Raw genomic sequence first — 24,187 nt, forward strand, 5'->3', positions numbered from 1 at the left:
GGGAGAAATGTATTGAACCTAATATGAAATGAATATTTAAGATAATTAACAGGATGAAGAAAACTATATTAAGTTTATTATAGGTTTCTGTACTTATTATCTTACTCTCAAAGCTCTTGAGATTTTATGTTTTGTAGTGGTTTATATTTCCATAGCAATAGTTAAGTATTCATCCAGTATAGTTGCATTTTCCCACGTAACAGTTCTGAGAGTACGAATGCATTTATAGACCTTTAAACACCTTTTAAAAGTTACATATATGCACAATATATTATAATAGTTTCTATTTTTTATATAGTTTATAATAGTTTATATTTATATTTATAATAGTTTATAATAGTTTATATTTTTATCCTCAAATTTCTTCAAATATTTTGTGTTCAAATATTTTTGATAGAATGGAAATAGATTCTTCTAAATATACAGTTGATAGATAAACTACCTAAAAGTCAAGTCATACGTACCCAATATTTGAAATTAGTAATTATTCTTAAAAGTAATATTTTAAAGGCCCCTAGGTGGCTCAGTGGGTTAAAGCCTCTGCCTTTGTCTCAGGTCATGATCTCAGGGTCCTGGGATGGAGGCTAATATCAGGCTCTGTGATCAGTGGGGAGCCTGCTTCCCCCTCCCCCGCCCCCACCACCTGCCTCTCTGCCTACTTGTGATCTCTGTCTGTCAAATAAATAAATAAAATCTTTAAAAAAATAATAATATTTTAAATGGACCATTTTTCTATAACTTAATTATAAAATTTTGTTTTAAAAACTCTTGTATTATTGTTATGGTTATATTGGGATTTAGATACATTCAAGTTATACTTCACTACAACATTTAATTATCTAAAAGTTCTTTCAGGCTAAGAGATTTTGAATAGCTTATTACTCAATTATTTCAGTTATAAAGGAGAACTTTATAAATTATTCCAAATGGAAATAAGTCAGGGTTCATGAGGTAGCCGGTCACTTTCTTCTTTTGAATCTCTTGGGCTTGGACAAATAGAAAACCCAGCACAAGCCTGTGCTTCATGGACATCTGGCTTAGAAGTGCCTTTCTCAAAGAGCTCTAAATCCATCTTGAGTGTTTGGAATCAACCAAAGACCACAGAGACAGCCCGGTGGGACAATTTCAGCTTAGACTTGGGTCCACACTGACACCACTATCATAGCATGTTTCATTTCCCTGCCATTCCATGAAATTATTCTGACAATCAAGTCATATCTTCCTGTGCAGATGGATCAGGGGTCACTCACTCCCTTCATACTATAAAGCCTGCCTCCCACAGCTCCTTCTCCATCAGTGAGAACCTAAGCACAATTCCTGTGCGACCTTCTATGGCATGCTGTGTTTTCCTCCCTGCATTGAATGTACATGATTAATAAATTACTATTGGCCTCATTTGTCTGGTGTTAGGTATCATGTGTTTGGCCATCCCCCATAATTCTAGGTGAGAATATCTCCCTCATTGTAAACTAGTCACAGAGGCTATTTCAGTGTGGCTGCTTCAAAGTCAGTAACCTTCAGTTCTTGAATTTATTAGTATCTCAACATGAAAGATCTATTTCTGCTCTTAATTGTCTTTGTGTACATTAACTTGACTATACTTGTACTTGTTTTATTGCAAGTTGCCAAAAGTTACTTTAAAAAGTGATTTCAAAGGTTTCTGCTATTCATAGAGACATGCATATATATATATATATATATTTATATATACAATATACGAATATAATATGTACATGTATATACAAATATATATATGTGTGTATATATATATACACACATACACACACACATGCACACACACACAACACAACAAATGTGGTAGAGTAAAGACATAGGTGCTTAAAGATTATAAGGATGGGTGGTCTGTCAGCTAGGCAAGGAATTCTTACTTTCTATAATGAATTCTTAATCTCTTTAAAATCATAAAAAAAAAAACCTTCAGCATTTTATAGGAATTCTTTATACTCTCCAGAAGAAGGTATACATTACCACAGATTAAAAAAAAAAAAAATAGTCCCAGACAAGTTTTGAGATGAGAGGTTTTCTTCATACACTATAGATTGCTTTCAATATAGGCACATATTTTATTTTGTTTAAATATTTTATTTATTCATTTGAGAGAGAGAACACAAGCATGGTGAGAGACAGAGAAAGTGGGAAAGCAGGCTATCTGCTGAGCAGGGAGCTTAACACAGGACTGGATCCAGGATCCTGGGATCATGACCTGAGCCCAAGGCAGACACTTAACCATATTAGCCACCCAGGCATCCTGGCACATATTTTAAAATTATATATTTTTTGTTCTGAATTTTCTGCTCATGTGCTATTTACATATCTCAATTTTTTTGGTTTTTGTTTTGTTTGTTTGTTTGTTTTTTTAAATCCTCACATTCACAACCGGATACAAGCCATGGGATATTTTTTTTTTTTTTTAAATTCTGGTATTGCTATGTAGCCACTGTGCTTAAGCACCAGTTTTGTTTTGTTTTGTTTTTCCTGCCACAGTTAATCTACCTTTTTATTTTTTAGCTTTGTACCAAGAAACTGCTATTCTGACTACTTCATCTAAATATTTACAAAGGAAAAAATAATGAGGAAGTAATTTGTGAACAAATGAAATCAAATTCTCACACGATTTCAAAGTCAAATATTTACAAATCTGCTTGATTTCACTGAGAAAATCTGCATATATTTATACTGTTTCAACATAAACAACTTTGGTATCTTGAGAATATCTGTCTTTCCAAATTTAATAAGATTAATAGAAAGTACTTACATGATTTTGAAAGTTATACATTACAAAATTCAAGAGTCTTATGGTTAAGATTTATTCAGTTGACATTTTTAGATTTATTAGTTAAATGTTTCATTTACTAAAGCATTACCTGAGCCATATGGTGTATAAGATAAAGTGTAAGCAAGTAACTTATGAAAAAAAAAAATCCAATAGAAAAATTACTAAAAATAGTGTTTGAGATAGTGTTTCTTATCAGAGCATTTGGCATTTGGGGAGAGACAATTTTTCCTTCTGCTGGAGACTCTCATCCATTGCAGAATGTGTAACATCTCTGATCCTTTGTCACAGTAGGAACTACCAATCTTTGGGATCACCAGTAATTCTGTCAGTTGATTCAACTACATCTGGTTGGTATAACTCCAACCAGAGTTTGAACCACTGCATAATCTATTTTAGAGTATGTCATCTAGTAAAATCATTTTTATTTTATTTATTCATCTATTAGATTTTATTTATTTGAGACAGAGAGAGTGTGTGCAAGAACAAGTGCAGGAGCAAAGGTACAGAAGGAGAGGGAGAGGCAGGCTCCCCACTGAGTAAGGAGCCCAATGTAGAACTCGATCCCAGGATCCCAGGATCATGATCTGAGCCAAAGGCACTTAACTGACTGAGCCACCCAGGTGCCTGCAGAGTCCTTCTGAATATTGTTGAGTGCCCAAGGTATTTCTATGTTTTTCCTTTGGTCCCACTAAAAGTGATGACTCTTTCTAAAAGAGTTGAATTTCTCTCTACCTCTCTTTCTTTCTTTTCTCCCTTTTCCTGCTGCTATGACCTACCCTCCTGTGTCAACATACAGCAAGGAACCACAATCTCATGGACTTAGGAAAACTCTTGACTACTTGGAATTCAATTTAACACATTAGCCAATCTACCTATAATTCTTCTGACATTATATAATTCTGACATCATTTCTTCATCAGCTTCCCCTCTTCCTCTTCTGGCTCTACTCAGGAAAACAGAAATCACATTAGTTGTTTCAACAAAGTTCAGATAAAGAATTTTTTTGAACAGATAATGGAGGATCAAAGAAAAAAAAATAGGTGGACACTAAGGTATCAGGAAGACGATAACTGCAGGAAACAACTACCAGACATGGAGTCAGAAGGAACAAATGAATAAAGTTTAGGACTGTTACAGTTAAAAAGACCCTGAAGAGCTGAGACTTGGGACCAGAAGACAAGGCACTGTCCAACTGGTGCTGGGGTCATTGTTAAGTAGAGAATTGAGACATTCTCCTAAAAGTTCAGCTAAATCACCAGATAGGGTATGAAACATGTTGTTGGGGAAGTATGTAAGACATGATATGGTATAGATGTTAATCCCATGGTAATTATATCTTACTAAGAAGACTTAAATCCAGAAATCAAGATGTAAAAGTAGGGTTGACTTCTATTACCATCTCTTACTTAATCAATTGAAGAGTTTGTTTCCCACTCCTTCTAGTTTATAAGGAACTGATTATCCTGGTCTCTGTGAGGTGGAGGAAGGGAATAATTTACGTTAAAGTTATGAATTCTAGCAGTTCATTTGAGCTCTTAATGCAGATGGATCAGCAAGCAAGGAAGGACTTTACTCTATGGGTGGGTAAACTTTCTGGAGTATAGTGAAGTGCTAGAGATCTTAGTACAAAATGAGCACAGGAAAGAATGTCTGGAACTAATAAAACTCACTGAAGTACATGTGGGTGCTTCCAAACTTGTGACAACCATCAGCTGGCAGTTGCAGTGACCATGGACTGACAAGGGCTAGGTAAGTTTGTGGTCAGAACCATCAGGGCTCCCTGTCTGCACCACTCTCGTCAAGAACACAGGCAGCTGAAGTGCTAGCCCGGGGTAAGGGTGAGTAGAGAAAGGAGATGGATATTGTTTACAGCCTTGGGAGTAGTTGTGACAACAGGTACCATAGCTTCTTCTACTTCTGGTGCCACATCATTCTAGATATTATATTTCGATGTTAACTTCAAAGCCTCCAAAACAGAAGGAATTCAGTGTAAAGCACAGGCAGGTTTGAGTGAATGGACTATAGAAGTCAATGTGGAGGCATCACTCCCTATCTTCTCGGTCTCTTCTGAGACCAGTTGCAGCTATAGAAGACATTTTCTATGCACACTGATAGCATCCCATCTCAAGCTCTTGTGTCACTATTTATCTGAGGAAGGGTGTTCTACAGTGCCACAGGAGCTAGTTAGATCTGTAAGTGCTGAGATTCAAATAATAGGACTGGGGCCCCCACCAACTGGTGTTGGTACTTCTGATGAAGTTTAATGAGACTGGTTATACAGTGTGGAATCAGTTCTAACCAGAACCCATTGGTCAAGTCAAGTAGTGTTGACATGATTAAGCAGGAGAACATAAAGGAGCATGTGGTTATTACTCCTGCAACATGCTGGAAGTTCCCATTGGAAGAGTTAAAGTGGTGGCTAACCAGCTGACAAAGAAAAGAGGTGTTGACAAAGTCCCCATACTAGCAGCACAAAAAGAATAGGAAAGGGTGAGTTTCAAGACACAAGATCTTAAAATTATCACATTTTTGAATAGTCTCCTGACTTGTTTCTTAGGATTCTGATTTTATTCTTTAACACTAAAATAGTTTGTTAATCTATGGTTAATTATTAGCTGATAAGAATGCCCTTGAGAAATGTTTGAGTGCTTTCCTGAGAGACAGAATCCTGTTTTAGTCTGCTGAGGCTGTCATAACCAAATAACGTGCACTGGGTAGCTTAAGTTCTTTTCACTGTAACCTCCTGAAAGACAGAGCTCTGGTATGTCTTCCTCCCTTATGAGGTCACTAATTCCATCACAGTGGCTCCAAACTCACGATCTCTCCTAAACCTAATTACTTTCCGAAGTCCCACCTCCCAAACCGGTCATACTGGGGTTAGGGCTTCAACATAAGAATTGAGGGGTGGGCATAAACATTTGGTCCACAAACAAACAAACAAACAAACAAACAAAAAACAATAACATAAAGCAAAGAAAAAGAGATAGTACTTGGATTTTTTTTTTTTTCAGGGATAGCAGACTTTTCTTTTTCTCCTTAGCAACTTATAGCAGCACAAGATATTGATACCTAGTAAGACTTCATGTTTCAAATTCATGCAGACTTAGCTATGAGTAAATTTAAAATTTGTTTTTTTTGCTCTTTTGTTTGTATAATGGTAAGTCCTCCCTAATCACTTCATCTCATTTCAAAAGTAAATCTCTCTAGATTTGGTGTTAAATCAATATATAGAATCCTTTAAACACAGTGTTAATAAATATAGTGCCACTAACAGTTTACAACGCAATTCACTGTAGTAGATGGTGGCAGGGGACATCTTGTGGTCAAAATAGCAAGTGAACTTCTTTGAATAAAATTAAAAAATACCAGAAGACCATCACTATATAAGAAAAAGAAAATTGAGGAAAGACAGATATAAGACACAACAGACATACGACTAAGGGAAGTAATCATGTAAACTTTGCCTATAAGAATACCTACCAGAACTGACTTACAGAATTGAAAAGTGAAAAGAAAAACACAATTTAAAAAAATGAAACAAAGACTTTTAATCTAAAATATCCCACTTCTGGGTCAATGTAAAATTATCCAAGTGCCACACTTTCTATTATCTGAGTTCTAATTTCCAATCAATCATTGAATCTGGTCACTTCTCATATTCCCTTCCAAGACTGTACTTTAAGAATACAAAATGGCCAGAAGTTAAAAAAGAGAGAGAGAAAGAAATAGAATGACTATGATTTTTAATTTACCACATAGGTTAAGTAATTTTTTGTTGTATTTACTTCTGTCCATTTATATCTGTCTGAATCCTCTATTTACTTATATAATTACATTGCTGAATCATATCACATTTTCTGCACCTTGTACATATAAAAGTTCACTCTAGTAATATATCTTCTAAGTATATTTCCTATCAGAAAGTGATGCTATTATTACATGTAAAACACTTTAAGATAGTATCATTTAAATCCCATTTCATATTTAAATGTTCCCAACATTCTCAAAATTTTTCTTTAGAATTGATTTGTTTTCAAATAAGGGTTCTATCAAAACAAAAGTATTGCAAGTGTTTTTTTTATTTCTTTAGTCTACATTTTTCTTCTGTAGCTTTTTGGAGTATTTCTCTACAGTTTTTATCATGGAAATGTTCAAACATACAATGATATTAGAAGTATTTTCATAGTGAATATTCTTATGCTTATTACCTACATTGTATCATGAATATTCAACCTAATTTTATCATATATCTACTTATAACTTCATTCGTATATCCATCCTTCATTCTACCATCATTGACATTGGTCAGTTACTTTACCATTGAGAATGGCCCAAAAGTCTGTAAAAGTGCGCAAATGGGGCTAATGATTGCCCAGAGTATTCAGTGCTAGGACGACCAACTGGTTTAATTAATTGTGATGATTGATTAAATCTTTATTTTTAATTAATTTATTTTTTGATTCATTAAATCTAATTGTGGAGAGGTCTGGGAAAGGGGTGACTTCCTCTAGCAGCATGACATCTGGCAACAGATGTGTAGCAAACCCCTCTTGCAGGTAGAATATGCAAGAGTTTTCATTTTTATCTCCATCCTGTAGCAAGGAGGCTTCAGTAGCTATGCTGAATTTGTGAATAAATATGGCTTCCTTGACCCAAGATACAAAAGGTAACTAGGTATAAAAGTTCAGGAATTGTCACTCCAATGACATGTTGTGGGAGGAAGAGCCAAAAGATGTGGTTTCTTCCATCACAAATCTATGGCAACTTATGGCAATAACCTTACAAGCTAAAGATTCTAATAGCCAGGAGACAAAGTTTTTAAAGCCTCTACAGTGAAAAAGTATCTTTCATAATGGGAGTGCCTGATGAATTGAAATTTATACAGATATTCAATACAGGCTAATTTGCAAGTAAGAAACTAAGTTATCTTAAGTAAAATTTGTAGTCCCTCAAAAAAAAATCCTAAAAGATGGTGGACTTGTTTTAACATTCTAAGGTTGAGAGGGTCAATAGCTCTTTCTTGGCAACATCAGGGATGAGGTGGCCCTCATGATCCATGTGAGATTCCATTCATTCTTTCCAAGTTTAAGAACAAATCAGATTGGACTATAACTGAAGAGGTGGGAATAATAATTTCTTGATGGAATAGGTCTTCTATGATGATTTTTAATCCTTGATTGATTTTCACTGTTTTTTATTAACTATTTTGTCGTGGGAAAAGGTCCATGGGTTTTTATTTTGTCAAGACAATTTACAATTTGCAATTACAATTACAATTTACAAGTGCCCAAGACTTAATTTAATTAATTTAGTACTCATTGATCAAAGTTCCCAAGTGCATTATCAGATATTTTAGGGTAATGGGTGCTATGACTATGGGGAATTTAAGCAAGGTAATAATTACATTACATTAAGGTGAGGCAAGCCTATTTGTCTTCTATTTTATGCTCAGTAACTTCCCTAAGATTATAGCACCACCTTGTTTATATTTAGCGGTCTCTGCAAGTATAAATTAAATATGAACCTCTGTATTTTTTAAGTTTCTTAAAGATTTTATTTATTCATTTGAGAGAAAGAGAGAGAGAGGTCACAGAGGGAGAGTGAAAGGGAGAACCAGACACCTACTCAGCGGGGAGCCCAATGCAAGGCTAGATCCCAGGACCCTAGGATCATGACCTGAGTTGAAGACAGAAGCTTAAACAACTGAGCCACTCAGGTGCCCCTGAACACCTGTATTGATTAAGGACATGAAGACTTGCCCATTATGCATTTCAGCAGATGTTAAAGTTAAATCAGAATCTATGTTTTAAAGGTGGGAAAACCAATCTGTGCCTTTTAATCTGTTTATTGTATAATTTTTTAAAATAAATCTTGTATTTCTTTGGGTCACATTGGGTCAGATTCTTTTCTTCTTCTCCCTTTTCTTCCTTCCTTCCTTCCTTCTTTCTTTTTTTCTATTTCTTTTTTTTCCTTTCTCTCTCTCTCTCTTTCTTTCCTATTACTTGCTCATATTTATTTTTCTTCTTTCAGAGAGCCTGAAATCAGGATCATCAAAGTTAAATGTTTCCCTCATGATAATGATGAATTAACTACTTAGCTCTTCTGTAGCTGTCATGAGTGTTTTTCTTTATAACTCTGAGGATCAGTTTATTTTTTGGTGATAGAGGCAGAGGTAGCAGTGGCAATAACAAAGTTCTTTTGAAGGATCTTAGTGAGCCATCTATCTTTAAAAATGTGGATCTTGGCAATTTGAATAGTGACTGTTTTTCCTCCAAAAAAGCACATATCTAATGGGTCCAGATATCATACACAATACAACTTTTTAAAATCTGAGTGCTCTGTAGAATGACAGCCAATTTCAGATTGAGGCACACAAACATTTGCCATAGGGTAAGAATCATTCCTCTGTATCTAATGTGAGGCATAGCATATGCTGGAATTGAGACACTAAGACACACAGATAGTTTTGGGCCAAAGCATATGACCCAGGGCCACTGTAAGGAGGGCCTCAATCCAGTACACCTGTCTCTAAATACCAATTATCATGACTTCTGTGGGCAATGTCTATAACAGAAACTGGTAGTACTCAGCAAATACAGTATAGAGCAGGGCGTGTCAAAGTGCAAGCTATCCAGCACAAAGCAGCTCAAGGTACTTTGAGCAGGCATAAAAGCCAGTTAGCAAGCCAAACAAGAGATGGAAGGTCACAGGTGATGGTGGTCATCATCTACACACCCTGATCACTGTGCGCATTCATACCGCAAGACCAATGACCCACGCACACACCAAGAGAATATAAAATACTTATAACTCATTTTATGCTTATAACTTTTGAAGAGGGGAGAGGAACTCACAAGTAGGTCCAAAAATGGATGGAGAGAGCAGAGAAAGAAGATTGGTTGGGACTTTTTACTGTTTGAGAATGGGCCTGGAGTGAGGATTCTCACTTGGGCAGGGATTTGCAATGTTTGACTTTCCCACCAAAATAGGGAACATCCAGGCTTTTTTAGCCCTTTCAGATGTGAGACAGAATAGAAATAGAGAGAAGTGGGCTGAAGATATATCAGCAATCAAACATCAAAAAATATAGTCAGATTCTAGATAGCAACTGTGTCTGGAAAATAAATACTGCCAAAATGTTCCAGGAAGCACCTGCAGTTACCAGTGATGTTTCATTTTTTACTATTTCTAGGGCAATTTAATTCATTTTAAAGAGATAATATTGGCCTAAATAAAAAAAAACAGATTGGTGCATTCTGCTGTAATATTCTCAGTTTGTGTGCCTAGCACATGTTTTTTTTTCTCAAAATTAAATTTACTCTTTTGAATATATATGCAGATAAATAGTGTATAAGGTTATTATCAATATTATTAAAATTAATTCAGTTTTTATGCCCTTCAAAACTATAGTAAAATGAATTTTAGTTACTCTCTAATTAATATATTTGAAAGCACTTTTCAGAAGTGTTTAAGTAATTTATTTTATGTTACCAAATAGGAGATAGAGTGTGATATTCTCAATATATTGCTCTTCTAATACAATGTTTGGAAAGTTACAATGCCTAAGGTCATCAATCCCTTCATTTTTGCAATGAATAAGATAAGGCACATCTATGTAATTTGTATATATAGTAAAAAATTCTATATTACCTTACTGAAGGGGTTAATTATATTAAAATATATGCAGACATTTTATAAATATACATGATATATTGAGAAACAATATATATATACAAAACATATTTAGGAGAATTTAACATCCACACACATATATATAAAACTTACTGGCTCATTTTAATCAGCAATAATGATCATTTTATCTTGTAATACATGTATTCTTGTTCTAAAGTACTCAATATTAAATTAAATTATTCATTCACTTCCTCTAAGCATACAATGACATATTGCCTACCTTAATATTAGTCCTTTTATTAGTTCAATAAAGTAGTTCAATATCTTAACATGTTCAATTAAGAAACAGTTGCATTCATTCACAAAGGTACATTAAGTTTAATTGTGAATTCAAACCCTACTCGATCTTCCAACCACAAAACATAAAAATAAAATCCACAGACCTGCAGTACATATTTAATTTCCATTAAGTGATTTTTTAGTATTCAAAACTGTTGACGAAATACACCACCTAAAATCTAAACTGAGTCAGTTAGATAGCCTTTGTATTTTCTGAGCTCAGGGCATTTTCATATTTAAGAACAGATCTTCCACTTTTAAAATTTTAATTCTAATTCTAATTCAAAGTTAGTATTTGTACTTGTTACTTTAAATTGTGTAAAACTATGCTGTCTAGTATGGTGGTCATTAACCACATATGGTCCCCGATTCAACTAATAAAATTTTAAACAGTCAGATTTAGTCATACTAGCCACATAAAAGAAGCTCACTAGTGGCTAATAACTATCTTATGGGACAGGGTAAAAAACAAAAAACAAAACAAAACAAAACCAATTGAAATTAGAACATCGTTTCAGAAAGTGTTATTGCACATTAATTCTGTAGGAGATGCAAGATGTAAAATGGGGACATGCACAAGGAATTGTACATAATGTTTTAGAACAATTGTTGAATATTCAATACCTAGTTTGTAGAGTAAATAGTTCTTCCATCATGTGTACCTCAAAGTTGTTAAGAGTACATACTCCTTACAGTTTATATTTTTTCATTTCTTTACTTTTCTTTTTTTTTTTTTAATTTAAATTCATTCAGCCAACATATAGTACATCATAGTTTTTGGTATGGTGTTCCATGAGTCATTAGTTGCATGTAACACCCAGTGCTCATCACATCACATGCCTTCCTTAATTCCCATCATATTTTTTAATTGTATCTGACATTTGAGTATCTTTTAAATATCTTAAATATTAATCTTAAATATCTTAAAAATCTTAAATATCTTTTAAATGTCTTTTAAATATTAAATATCTAAACAGATAGCTGACATCTTTCTAAATAGCATTTTGGATATTTCATTGATTAGTTTGTCTTCAGTAAGAAAATTCAGAAAATACGGAACACAACAAAGAAATTATCCCTAAAGTCCCAGTAATGAAAACAGTCAGTATTAGTTTGTTGAGGTATTTTTTACTAGACCTTATTTTTCCCAGATATAATTTAAAAATAATTACCAATTTGTCTCTGACTGAAGGCAAACTTTCAAGTATTTTGTTTACACAACTATATATAAATCCCAGATTACCTCACGTTTTCTTAAAAAAAAAAAAGAGTTACTCTTTGTTGCAAATGGCAAGATTTTGTTTCTTTTGATGGCTGCATAGCATTCCATTACACACACACACACACACACACACACACACACACACACCACATCTTCTTTATCCACTCATCTGTTGATGGACATCTGGTTTCTTTCCATAGTTTGGCTATTGTGGACATTGCTGCTATAAACATTCGGGTGCCTGTGCCCCTTTAGATCACTACATTTGTATCTTTAGGGTAAATACCCAGCTTGTGAGATTGCTGGGTCATGGGGTAGCTCTATTTTCAACTTTTTGAAGAATCTCCCTACTGTTTTCCAGAAAGACTGCACCAGCTTGCATTCCACCAACAGTGTAGGAGGGTTCCCCTTTCTCCACATCCTCACCAATATCTGTTGTTTCCTGACTAGCTAATTTTAGCCATTCTGACTGGTGTGAGGTGGTATCTCACTGTGGTTTTGATTTGTATTTCCCTGATACCGAGTGAGGTGGAGCACTCTTTCATATGTCTGCTGGCCATCTGGATGTGTTATTTGCTGAAATGTGTGTTCATGTCTTCTGCCCATTTCTTGATTGGATTATTTGTTCTTTGGTTGTTCAGTTTGGTAAGTTCTTATTAGATTTTTGGATACTAGTCCTTTATCCGAAATGTCATTTGTGAATATCTTCTCCCATTCTGTCAGTTGTCTTTTGGTTTTGTTGACCGTTTCCTTTGCTGTGCAAAAGCTTTTGATCTTGATAAAGTCCCAATAGTTCATTTTTACCCTTGTTTCCCTTGCCTTTGGTGATGTTTCTAGCAAGAAGTTGCTGTGGCTGAGGTCAGAAAGGTTGCTGCCTGTGTTCTCGTCAAGGATTTTGATGGATTCCTTTCTCACATTGAGGTCTTTCATCCATTTTGAGTCTATTTTTGTGTGTAGTGTAAGGAAATGGTCCAGTTTTGTTCTTCTGCATGTGGGTGTCCAATTTTCCTAACACCATTTGTTGAAGAGACTGCAAAAATGTGAATGGAACTAGAGGTTCCATTATGCTGAGTGAAATAAGTCAATCAGAGAAAGACAATTATCATATGATCTCTCTGATATGAGGAATTTGAGAGGCAAGAGGTTTGTGAGGGTAGGGAAGGAAAAAATGAAACAAGATGAGATTGGGAGGGAGACAAACCATAAGAGACTCTTAATCTCAGGAAACAAACTAGGGGTTGCTTGGGGGTAGGGAGGTAGGGATAGGGTGGCTGGGTTATGGACATTGGGGAGGGTATGTGCTATGGTGAGTGCTATGAAATGTGTAAGCCTGATGATTCACAGACCTGTACCTCAGGGATAAATAATACCTTATATGTTAATAAGAATGCAGAAAATGATTTGAGGATATGTGGGGAGGGTGGAGAATGGAGAAAAATCAGCAAAATTGTGTTTCTAATTCTTTCTTTTCAATAAAATGGAAATAGGACCTAATTAAGATGTGAAGGTGAGGTAACAGACCATTAAATATAAAATAAAGATAGTCATATATATATATCATACCTATTGATGGTCACACTATATATATATAAAAGTTCAAAGCATATTTTTACTTATAATTCTAATACAATAATTTCCTATCAAAATTAATTTTTGTAACCCCCCAATTAAGCTATGATCATTTCTGTGATCATAAAATAATAGAATATTAAAAGATACTAGCATTTACACTGAGAAACATCATTCAGAGTCTGATTTTTATTTGTTCATGTATCCTTGGAAGGATGTTTTTTCAAAGCAAAGGACTTCTCTCTTTAAATCTGTTCTGCTTGAGAGATTAGTTCCTGGTCTTAGTATGTGATTTGCTCTTCATCTTTAAGAATGTTCTTAAAGTTAAAAGCAGCAATTTTAACAGTGTGTCCCAAAAACAAGAGGGATTACCACTTTTATATGAAAGGATGAAATGTTACAACAGGATTACTATAACTATTAGTGAGAGATAAATTCTAGATGTGGTTGAGTAAGATTTTAAACATTCTTTTATCTTTCACTGATTAACTATTTTGGGAGCTCTGACATGAGACATATGAACTGCAGGGAAGAAAGCAAAACCAAGGACCCATACTATGTTTGCAAGGTTATGTACAGCTACACATATATTTCTAGAACCAAAACCAATACCATAATGCAGGTCTGTTATATTTTCTACAAAACTGGAAACACATTAGTTTGATTTTCCTGGGAAGCATTCCTAAAACAAAGACTATGTTATAGGTAGATTTGGGGGATGTAGGTGAGAGAGTAGGAAAAAAAAATGACAGAGGAAGAGAGAATAGTCAATAAAGTATGATTTTACAGGTAGGTTATGAGATAGGCAGTTAAGGCTCAATCCCCTTGAAAGTACCAGAGAAAGCATGTAGATTGCATCTCAGAATTGTTCTAAGGAAATATGAGGAGATAAGGATATTTGATTTCTCACTACTCTTCCTCATGAATTGAGAGCTGGGTACAAAAGATTAAATCTCAGGCATTCTACTGTTACTCAACTGATGAACTCAGCTAGCGTCCATGGTACTACAAAGAAGCCCTCAGGCAGATAAGCAGGAAGACACAGGTATTAAGGTGGAAAACTGTCAGTGTTGATGGGAAATGTCTTTAACTGAACTCAGACGTGGCTGAGACCATACAAAGCAGTGCATCTACGTTGACTTTGATATTCTATCCATGACCTACACTGAGTTTTCTCTGTAATAGGGTCTTTAAAGTGATGTCTAACCATAGTGACACTGGAAGGTAAATCCATAACCTAGAATCCCTGTGCAGCAGCTACACCCAAGGCTTTAATTAATTTTATATCATTTCTTAATCAATTGTAACCCTTATCTTTGGCTAACACGTTAGCAGGTTGATTTTTGTTATTAAGTTTAGAAGCACGCAGAGGTACTCCAGTGAATCCTCTGAGTTCCAGACTTACTCTTCTCTTTCTCAATATATAACAATATCCACAGAGTCTCAATAACCATGAAATTCACCTACCAATACAGTAATACCTTTCTTTAGCTTGCTGATGTGTCAGCATTTAGAGACCAATGTGACCTGGAAACATCCATAAATTTAGTTCATTGGAAGGGATTTTTCTCCCTTTAGCCAACCTACACATAAGTATTTAGAATCACTAATTCCTCAGACTAGAAGGAATGGGAATCAACTTTTGCAACTGGTCCCTGACAGTGATGGTAATAAGAGCCAATGCAAGCATCACCCCCTGATTACTGGATGCAAGTGTTCCAGCTATTGAGATCTCAGTAAGATATGATGATAACTTTTTACACAAATATAACATCACTTCATTCATAGAATATATCATTCCCATCCAGTGGGAGAAGGTGAACTTTTTAAAGAACATACCAATTTTCTACAGGCTTACCGGTGATACAGTTTTCATTAGGCCAGAGGATCTCATAGTCCAATTATTGTTGCATCTCCATCACTGTAGAATAGATCCTTTGTTTTACAGGGATGTTATATGAGGTCTCATATTGTTATATCAGACACTTTGTCATAACGCAGATAACAATGCTGCAGAAGCACTGAGTGTGAATTTACGCAGAGTGGGAAAGACGATTCCATTTACAAAATATCAATCCAAGTGAGAAAAATTTGCTACTTCCTCTACGTTGGAAGGTGCCTGATGAAGGATTCCCAATTGCCTAATAGTATGTCTTGTAGACTCTTAGAACAATCAATTCATGTTGGGAATATCTGGTTTTATAGTTACTTGGTGCTCCATAATTGGAGCCTCAGACTCTACCGGAGTTTAGATACACTTTATGAGTTTATTTTTCAATACTGAGTAGTTTTCTTCTGCAGAAAGCAGGGATTTATTCTGGAATGATGAGAGTCTGCACCATGATTCACCATGATTCATTGTCTCACAGATATCTTTATCCACCTTGGGTACCTATAGTATACTTGTGCTTGCTAGGTCATGTAGCCTGAATGGAATGACAGCTTACACCAGAATCTGGCTCTGCTTGAGAGACATCTATTATTTTGAGACCTATTTACATATGGAAGAACTCCTAGTGACTTGTTAAACTGTTTGGAGCAATATTTCCAAGTGTGCTATATAATAATCTCAAAATTTGCAGGTCTCACCAATTCTGGGTCACTTTCTTAGAAGATGTACAAGATGGGATATTTTCAAGATACAGATCACACTGGACCCCAAAAACTTTTACCAATGTAGCAGACTGCTTGTTTCTCATGACCCAGCATGCTTGTGTTTAAATAAGACATCTAGACACTTGTCACTTTCTGTTTTTCATGCCTGATTAACAAAACACATTTAATAAAATGGACTTTCATGATGTTCACAGTATATCAGATGGCCATGGTCCCTTCATATTGTATGTTGAGATGGAAATCATAGGACGTAATTTTGATCTGGGCCAAGAAATCTTTTTTGATTGACTTTTCTGAAGGGGATAGAGAAGAAAAAAAAAATTACCAAATCAATAGCTGATTACCAAATGCTAGAAGCTGTGTTAATCTGTCTATGAAAGATACCACATTTGATATACAGCTACAATTAGGGCTAGAAATTAGACAAATTTAGAAGAGTCCACTGTCATTCAACATGACCCATGTTTTTCCAGGGGCCACCATACTGGTGAACTGAGTATTAATGACATGTAAACTATCAGCACTGTACCTTTTAAATATTTGAAAGTAGCAATACTTGTTGCTATCCCCTCTAGTATATGGTTGAATTGAGGTGATTTCTGGAACTTTCAATTAACCCTTTTCCATAATGACGCTTTCTCCACAGTTATAGAACTAATGTGATAGTGCTATGATCTACTGTCAATTATGACTCCACTTAACAGAGGCCAAAGAAATGACCATAGAATGGAATCCATGAATCCACTGAACTCTTCGTGAGGTGACATATTTATTTTATTTTATTTTTATTGTCTTTAAGATAAGGTTCTTTAATCTATTATTTATTAGGCCCCCACTATAAATGGAAATAATCACATTTTGAATTCCTTTAATTCTGAGTCAGGTCAAAACTTACATTCAATATATGTTGACAGATATGAGTATTTGTTTTCCAATTGTATAGCTGTTCTGATAAATATTTTTAGGTCTCTGGGGAAAAGATTAAGGTAACATTTAAAATATGTGTATGTGGTAGTGTTAGAGGGATTTTTCTGAAAGGAGACAGATTTCCCTTTCAATTATTCTGTTCCGGGTCTGAAAATTCCAATTCTGAAGACTAAGGCAAGGATCATAACTTTCAGTTAAGTCAGCTGAAATCTGCTTTGTGCTTTCCGGGTTTTGTTATGTTCTGGTTATGTAAGATAAGGAAAATCCATGTTGCCAACTCATAATATTGACTTAAAAATCCTATTGTCTATTTGCTTGTACCATGGATTCTTATATATCAAAACTCTTATTTTTTTTTTTTCAAATGCTGGAAATGGTGAATAAGCCAACAAATTCTATTTTTCTTCTACTTTATTCTAACCCACCACTGGGGGAAGACTCAGTGATTCTTATTCCACAGAATGCCATGGCCTGTCACCAAGTCACTTAATTTAACACCAATAGTAGGGTTCTTGTTGTTGTCCATATGTGGACTGATTCAATTGCTGAATGTCACTCTGAACCTCTAAAATCTAAAGCTATTTTTTATTTACCCATCCCCTTGGTTTTTGTTCCTTTAAGAACACAACCTGAGACAGGGAATTAAGTATAAGTAGTTTATTTGAGAGGTAAACTTAAAAGCCTTCTGAGAGAAAGAGGAATAAGTTTAACAGGCACACAAGAATTTCATGTATTTATACCTTAATGAAAATATTGCCATCATTGACAACTGTGAATAAATCCACTGGGAGCCTTATAAAGAGTTTGAAGAATGAACCTCAAGATTGTTTCAATAATAAGTTCATCAGGATTTTTATTTATTATTTTCCATCCCCCAGTGATTGATGTTTGTCGGGGAATTAAATCTCTGACATTTTTGGAATATCTTATGCGAGGTATGAGTGAACTCAGAGAGATACAGAAACTAGAGGTTATGAACTGTCAGCATCAATGGAAACTCTTCATCACAGATGAGCTAGGAAGAAAATATATGGGTAGACAGCATTTGCAATGAGGCATTAGGGGAAATCTAGCATTGTCTACAGCTATTATACTTAAATATGCATGCAATACTCATAAATCTTTGTTGCTGAAATAGAAAATGACTGTAGCTAATTTCCACAAAAATAGGAATTTGACTGTATAAAGTAACTCAAATCACTAAGTTTGAGGAACACACAGACTTAGTCAGTGGGAATAAGTAGTAAGCTAGAACCCTTACTACTCTTTTCTCTCTCCTTCACTTTGTATCACAGTAGAATAAATTCTACCAACCACAATAACCATGACTCCTTCCACTCTGACTTCTGGTTTAGTTAGAGGGTAGACAGAGTAAAAGGAAGTGATATTTATTTTCCTTTTTATCTCACAGCTCTCCTAAGGGTTGGTCTTGACTTGTGTTACTCTTTCTGAGGTCATAGCTTGGGTTGGACAGCACCTCACACCCTCAATCTGTAATTCTTGTAGTGTTTAGAAAAAGTTTCCTATTTGAGTATTTCCCTATTTGAGTCAAGTTCTCCAGAGAAGCAGAATCAATAGTATGAGTGATAGATAGATACATGATAGATTTTTATCCATCTATCTATCATCTATCTATCTATCTATCTGCCATCTATCTTTATGTATGTACGTATTTCTCTATCCCTACTTGTACATTTAAAAATGGGGAGAATGGGAAAATGAAATAAAAGTTCGTATTAGTAAAATAAAATGAAAATGACTCAAATGTCTCTCAAACTAGAACGGATAGATGGATTTCATGTCAATTATTATCTCTTATGTTCCTAAGTCCAATTTGTCAAATGTTTTCCAAACAACTGAATATCACTTCTCTTTCATTTGGGAGAAAGTAATGTTTCCTGAAACTCATAGGTAGTAGGAGAGGTTAGGTAACATCTTTACACATATCTGATGGATAGATCCTGACTAATGACCCAGTTATACTCCACCAGTTGCATCCTTTGAATCTGTGCATTGTAAGGTAATCATGAAAGGCTCGTCATTTAGAATTTTTATCCAAACGCTTATTGAAAGTTCTTTCCAAATTCTTTGCCTATAAATATGCATTCAGATAAGTGTAGGAAAGAGTAACTACTCAATGAACATTGATCCAAAAATACTTATTTTATCAATCTGGGCCCAATCAAGAGATAGGGACTACAGTAATTTGAAGAGGAAAAGTTTAATATAAATAACTGTAATATAACAAGAGATTAAAATAATGAAGGAACTGGCTAGTAAGAAGTAAAGGGAATGCTCAAGAATATAGGAATAACAGATATAAAGGGCTGTCACTACACCAAGGGAAAGCCTCATTTCTAAGGATGAGATTCAGACCTTTTAGAAAAGACACACCTGTGCCTCCGGGAGGACAAAGAAGTTCCTTTGGGGCCATGTCAATAGAAGTTGCTGGAAATTCTTCCTCTGAAACTTGTCAGAAATCTGCTCTCAATTGTACAAGAAGAACCTGTTCATGAGAAGTTCTTCTGCTGGTAATCTGCTATAATACCACACAAATTGAGGTGCCGGGGGAGCTGTTGGCAACTGGGTTTTGTTGGCTGCCATGCAATTCAAGAGCCAAGTACCGGAGAAGTTACTGTCACTGCAGGAGCTGGTTAGAAGCACTCTGCAACCAAACTGCCCTAATCAGGGTGCCAGAGTTTCTTTTTGGTCATTTTTGTGCTGTTGGTGCAAAACACTGCAGGATTTGTGCCCTAGGGGAGCTGGAGGCACTTATGGGGAAGCCATGCATGTTGTGGAATCTTGCCAAATGAGCCCACTAGAGCCAGAAGCAAAAGTCTTTTCTTCTAGGCCTCATAGCTCATGGCTACTCTCCACTGACACATTTTCATTGTCAGTTGGCAAAGAAAAAAACACTTAAAGGGTCAAATACATTTTACCAGAGCAGACAAAGAGTAAATTTGGGGCAAAGAAGCAATAAATTGGTAACCAATATACATCTGTCTAAAAAGTGAAAGTAGATACTTTCAGCTATTTTTGAATTATTTTGTATAACATAGATCATCCATACGGTCCTTCCTAAAATCTAAAATTTTTCAATGTATTGTAAAAGTCATGGTTAATTTTATGCATCTAAATGAGAAAAAAGAAAAAAAAAACTACCATAAATGAAATGGAATACCTTTTCAAGTAGGACAATGGTAGTATTTAATTTTAAGAGGTATTAATGAATTCCACCTAAAGATATACTCCTACTGATTTTAAAATTGAACAAGTGAAGACAATTTGTTATATAACTTCAAGAATTGCATCTCTTTAACCAGTACATTCTTAGTCCTTGAAAGAAGTTTTGTATTTGAAGAGATTGATGTATTTTGACACCTTTCAAATATCTAAAGGCATTTTCTAAATATAATATGGCAAAGGGTACTTGTCACAATTATTCCTGAGTTAAATCAGAAACACTGACTCTCCTTCAATCAAATTAGACTAACAAAGACTACTGAGTCCAACAGTTAGCAAGTCCAACAGTTGAGCACAATCACTAAAAATCAATCTCCATAAGAGCAGAAAGTACAGACAAATATTTCTTTCTATAAGAGGGATGCTAGTTTTTTGTTATTTATTTATTTATTTATTTATTTGGATGTATAAAAGGTAAGTTTTATCTTTTAAATATATAGTGGTGTTGAAGCATATGATTATTTTATAAATGGTATAATCTTTTAAATCTGTATTTTTTTTAAAGATTTTATTTATTTATTTGACAGACAGATCACAAGTAGGCAGAGAGACAGGCAGAGAGAGAGAGGAGGAAGCAGGCTCCCCACAGAGCAGAGAGCCTGATGTGGGACTTGATCCCACATCCCCGAGATCATGACCTGGGCTGAAGGCAGAGGCTTTAACCCACCTAGCCACCCAGGTGCTCCTAAATCTGTAAGTATTTTAATATAAGATGCAGAACAAACACAGTATTATTTTATGTTCACTAAAAATACATGCCAATTCTACTGTATCCTCAGAAATTTTACTGCAGACATTTAAATTTTTCATTACAATTTATCTTTTTATGAAATTAACAGTCAGTGGCTCACAAACTTTGGCATTCATCACAATTTAATGCATGCCTCAGAAGGCTACAGAATTATGGTTCAAGAAATGGATATTAACAGAACAAAGTAAAATATACACATATATCTTTGTGTATATTTTACCCTGAGTTATATACTCATACATGTTGAATCTGAATTTAAATCTATTCTAGAACAACTTACCTTCCAACTTCCTTCGATGAAAAAATCCAATTTTTTACTTCAATAACTACCTTAGCCTGAAAATACTCTAAGTCACATAAATATTTTTCATATTACCTAAAAAATTAAAATAATATTGTGATATAACTAGAGTGGCCATGTAACAGATTGTCCAAATGAGTTTTTATTACTGTGTGTGTGTGTGTGTGTGTGTGTGTGTGTGCGTATGTATATGGGGACACTATAATCTTGACACTGAGTGTAAATTAGGACTTCCTTAGACATCCTAGATGTTCGATCATTCTGGCTTTTAATTCTATTGATATGAATCCTCTTTTTTTGTTTTTGTTTTGTTATTTTTTTGTTCATTGTTTTTAAAATTAGCTATGTTCTATTTTAGACTCAAGGTAATTTAAAAATGAAAACTTCTAGATTGTTCTAAGGTGGATTACAGAAAATGTGTCTATAATAAAAATTTTAAATTTTCTACTCTGTTACTTTAATAACAAAACAATTATTTTAGAGGTGCCTGGGTGGCTCAGTGGGTTAGGCCACTGCCTTCGGCTCAGGTCATGATCTCAGGGTCCTGGGATCGAGTCCTGCATCGGGCTCTCTGCTCAGCGGGGAGCCTGCTTCCCTCTCTCTCTCTCTCTCTGCCTGCTTGTGATCTCTGTCTGACAAATCAATCAATCAATCAATCAAATACATGGAGACTAAACAGCATCCTTCTAAAGAATGAATGGGTCAACCAGGAAATTAAAGAAGAATTGAAAAAATTCATGGAAACAAATGATAATGAAAATGCAACTGTTCAAAATCTGTGGGACACAACAAAGGCAGACCTGTGAGGAAAATATATAGCAGTACAAGCCTTTCTCAAGAAACAAGAAAGGTCTCAAATACACAATCTAACCCTACACTTAAAGGAGCTAGAGAAAGAACAACAAAGAAAGCCTAAACCCAGCAGAAGAGAAATCATAAAGATCAGAGCAGAAATCAATGAAATAGAAACAAACAAACAAAAAAAATAGGACAAATCAACAAAACTGGGAGCTGGTTCTTAGAAAGAATTAATAAGATTGACAAACCCATGGCCAGACTTATCAAAAAGAAAAGATAAAGAACCCAAATAAATTAAATCATGAATGGAAGAAGAGATATCACAACCAACACCAAAGAAAAACAAACAATTATAAGAACAAACTATGAGCAACTCAATGCAAACACATTTGACAATCTGGAAGAAATGGATGCATTCCTGGAGACATATAAACTACCAGAACTGAACCAGAAAGAAATAGAAAACCTGAAAAGACTTATAACCAGGAAGGAGATTGAAACAGTCATCAAAAATCTCCAAACAAACACAAGCCCAGAGCCAGACGGCTTCCCAGGGGAATTCTATCAAACATTTAAAGAAGAATTAATACCTATTCTCCTGAAACTGTTCCAAAAAATAGAAATGGAAGGAAAACTGCCAAACTCATTTTATGAAGCCAGCGTCACCTTGATCCCCAAACCAGACAAGGATCCCATCAAAAAAAGAGAATTACAGACCAATATCCTTGTTGAACACAGATGCAAAAATTCTCACCAAAATACTAGACAATAGGATCCAACAGTACATTAAAAGGATTATTCACCACGACCAAGTGGGATTTATTCCAAGGCTGCAAGGTTGGTTCAACATCCGCAAATCAATTAATGTGATACAATACATTAATAAAAGAAAGAACGAGAACCATATGATTCTCTCAAGAGATGCTGAAAAAGCATTTGACAAAGTACAGCATCCCTTCCTGATCAAAACCCTTCAAAGTGTAGGGATAGAGGGCACATACCTCAATATTATCAAAGCCATCCATGAAAAACCCACTGCAAATATCATTCTCAATGGAGAAAAACTGAGAGCTTTTCCACTAAGGTCAGGAGCACGGCAGGGTGTCCATTATCACCACTGCTATTCAACATAGCATTAGAAGTCCTAGTCTCAGCAATCAGACAACAAAAAGAAACTAAAGGCATCCAAATAGGCAAAGAAGAAGTCAAACTATCACTCTTTGCAGATGATATGATACTACACGTGGAAAACCCAAAAGACTCCACTCCAAAACTGCTAGAACTTGTACAGGAATTCAGTAAAGTGTCAGGATATAAAGTCAATACACAGAAATCAGTTGCATTTCTCTACACCAACAACAAGACAGAAGAAAGAGAAATTAAGGAGTCAATCCCATTTACAATTGCACCCAAAACCATAAGATACCTAGGAATAAATCTAACCAAAGAAGCAAAGAATCTATACTCAGAAAACTATAAAGTACTCATGAAAGAAACTGAGGAAGACACAAGGAAATGGAAAAATGTTCCATGCTCCTGGATTAGAAGAACAAATAGTGTGAAAATGTCTAGGCTACCTAAAGCAATCTACACATTTAATGCAATCCCTACCAAAATCCCATCCATTTTTTTCAAAGAAATGGAACAAATAATCCTCAAATTTATATGGAACCAGAAAAGACCTCGAAGAGCCAAAGGAATGTTGAAAAAGAAAGCCACAGTTGGTGGCATCACAATTCTGGACTTCAAGCTCTATTACAAAGCTGTCATCATCAAGACAGTATGGTACTGGCACAAAAACAGACACAGAGATCAATGAAACAGAATAGAGAGCCCAGAAATAGACCCTCAACTCTATGGTCAACTAATCTTCGACAAAGCAGGAAAGAATGTCCAAAGGAAAAAAGACAGCCTCTTCAACAAATGGTGCCGGGAAAATTGGACGGCCACGTGCAGAAAAATGAAATTGGACCATTTCCTTACACCACACAC

The 24,187-nt window shown here is 35.1% G+C and overlaps 1 pseudogene; it reads right to left on the minus strand.

The window, feature by feature from the left end:
• Positions 1-24,187, minus strand: part of LOC111140790 — a 134,156-nt pseudogene that overhangs the window by 84,558 nt on the left and 25,411 nt on the right.

Source organism: Enhydra lutris, unplaced genomic scaffold (assembly GCF_002288905.1).
Source record: "Enhydra lutris kenyoni isolate GAN:26980312 unplaced genomic scaffold, ASM228890v2 scaffoldscaffold5, whole genome shotgun sequence".
Lineage (NCBI taxonomy): Eukaryota > Metazoa > Chordata > Mammalia > Carnivora > Mustelidae > Enhydra > Enhydra lutris.